This window comes from Symphalangus syndactylus, chromosome 23 (assembly GCF_028878055.3).
Source record: "Symphalangus syndactylus isolate Jambi chromosome 23, NHGRI_mSymSyn1-v2.1_pri, whole genome shotgun sequence".
NCBI lineage: Eukaryota > Metazoa > Chordata > Mammalia > Primates > Hylobatidae > Symphalangus > Symphalangus syndactylus.
In genome coordinates, this window is record NC_072445.2 from 59,118,589 (window position 1) to 59,121,415 (window position 2,827).

The window sequence follows — 2,827 nt, forward strand, 5'->3', positions numbered from 1 at the left end:
CCAGCCTGGTCAACATGGCAAAACTCCACCTCTACTAAAAATACAAAAATAAGCTGGGTATGGTGGCGCGCGCCTGTAATCTCAGCTACTCAGGGGGCTGAGGCAGGAGAATCGCTTGAACCCCGAAGGCAGATGTTGCAGTGAGCCAAGATCATGCCACTGCACTCCAGCCTGGGCGACAGAGTGAGACTCTGTCTCTAAAACATAAAAAAAATCAAAAACCTTAAAAAAACGAAGTGGTCATCAGTTTCCTGGCTTGAGGACTTCCACAACTTTCCTGATCAGGTCATCACGGGAGGTCTGATTTAAGTTTGTTTCAAAGCTGATGTATGAAAATTCTGGTTCTGGAGTGATGTGAATAGTTCCATAAGTGCCATCCAATTTTGTTCCTTTCATCGACTACCCACAAGGATTGAACAGTGTGGCATCAATGACAGAACCTGGTGTCAGGGCACCAATTCCAGTCCACTTGACATCCTCTGCAGTGACACAGTCTTTCATGGAGAAAGAATCTTCCCTTAACTGCTAGGTCAAACTCTCTTATCAGCATTTCCAGGGTTTGATCTGGCTTACTATCCCACTCTCTGGGAAATCTGGAATATGTAAGTACCAACAGTCAGCATTCATGTGTCTCATACAATACACTGCTCCACTTGGAAAAATTCCTTTAAGAAACTCAATTTCTTTCTGAAAATCCCGGGTACCTTTAGTGAGAAGGCTTCACGAAATCCTTAGGAAAATAAAAGAAGCTTTGAATTGAGTCAAATCCATTGTAATCCCTAGCAAGCTTCAAAAGGAGAACCAGTGCTTTCGGCAAGAGGGTGATATCACATGTCTTCAAAATGAAATGTCTCGACCGGGCACGGTGGCTCAGGCCTGTAATGTCAGCATTTTGAGAGGTCGAGGTGGCAGGAACACTTGAGTCCAGGCGTTCGAGGCTGCAGTGAGCTATGATTGGGCCACTGCACTCTAGCCTGGGTGACAGAGCAAGACTTTCTTCCTAAAAGAAACAAACAAAAAAGGTATGCCCCCATTCAGATCTCAGAATGGTATGAAACGCCCCAGATCCTTGGTTTGCATTGAGTTGTTTCCAGGAGAACCAGACCTCTAGCGGCTTCTCGGTCCCTTAGGAAAAACGTGCAGCTCCCAGTGAACAAACCAACAGCCACAGAAAATCAACTAAATTAAACCTCCTCTCCTGCCATTGCTGCCACTGCTGCAGATGGTTTCAGCTGTGTTACTACAGTTCCGATTGCTTTTTGTTTTGCTATAGTTTTATGTAAATTTTTTTTTAAATAAAAGGACTCATGAACTTTTCCCAGCTTTTTGTGAGCCAGAGTTGAATGTGAGTCTCTCCGAAATAGAGGCAGATACAGTTTAGTCTCTGGTAATCCACTGCTTTCCCATTAGAGAGAGTAGAATAAGCACTAGGTAATGTTTCTGGCCATTTTATGTGAGCCCATCTGAGCCATGTTTAAGCATCCAGTTTAGTAGTGTTAAGGGTATTCACATTGCTGTGAAACTGATCTCCAGAACATTTTTATCTTGTAAAACTGATACTTTATACCTATTGAACAATTCCCTACTTCTTTCTCCTCCCAGCCCCGGTCAACCACCATTGTATTTTCTGTTCCTGTGAATTTGACTACCTTAAATACTTAATATAAATGGGAGTATACGTTATTTGTGTTTTTGTAACTAGCGTGTTTCACTTACCATATGCCTTCAAGATTTATCTATAATGTAGCATGTGACAAAATTTCCTTCTTTTCTAAGGCTGAATAATATTCCATTGTAGGTGTAGAACATCTCTTGTATCTCCCTTCATCTGGCAATGGACATTTGGGTTGTTCCCAACTTGGCTATTGTGAATAATGATGCTCTGAACATGGGTGTGCAAATATTTCTTCAATATTCTGCTTTCAATTCTTTTGGATATTTGCCCAGAAATTGAAATGCCAAATCATACAGTAGTTCTAGTTTTAATTTTCTGAGGAAACTCCATAGAGTTTTAAATGGCAGCTGCACCATTTATTTTCCCACCAACAGTGCAGGAAGGTTCCAATTTCCCCATATTCTCACCAACACTGGTTATTTTCTATGTGTGTGTTTTTTATTATGGTAGTCATCCTGATGGATGTGAAGCAATATCTCATTGTGGTTTTGATTTGCATTCTCTAATGATTGGTGATATTGAACATCTTTTTATATGTTTGTTGTCTATTTGTGTATCTTCTTTGGAGAAATGTCTATTCAAATCCTTTGCTCATTTGGAATTTTCGTTGTTGAGTTGTAAGAGTTATTTACAGATTCTGAATATTAAACCCTTATCCACTATGTAATCTGCAAATATTTTCTCCATTCCTTAGGTTGCCTTTCCACTCTACTGATTGTTTCCTTTGATACACAGAAACATTTCTTGGGTATGACACCAAAAGCACAGGCAACCAAAGTAAAGATAAACAAATAGGACTAGAGGTGACTTAAAAAAAAATCTGTCCAGGTATCAACCTATGCACACTATCTGTTTCTCTATTGATCTACTCCCCCACCCTACCTCACACAAACAATCCATTGGTTACCATGGTTCTGACAACCTCTAGTCTCTAAACTACAGCTAGCTGATTTACAGCCCCCTTTCTTCATTGCTATCATCTGAGAAATTGGGGCTCTCCAGGGCCAGCTTTGGAGACAGTTCCTAAATAGGAACATTTTTACACTGTTGGTGGGACTGTAAACTAGTTCAACCACTCTGGAAGACAGTGTGGTGATTCCTCAGGGATCTAGAACTAGAAATACCATTCAACCCAGCCATCCCATTACTGAG

General features: G+C 40.8%; 1 pseudogene; it reads right to left on the reverse strand.

Annotated features, from left to right (window-relative positions):
* Positions 1 to 243: 243 nt before the first annotated feature.
* Positions 244 to 2,575, reverse strand: LOC129473174 (S-adenosylmethionine decarboxylase proenzyme-like; annotated as a pseudogene).
* Positions 2,576 to 2,827: the final 252 nt, after the last annotated feature.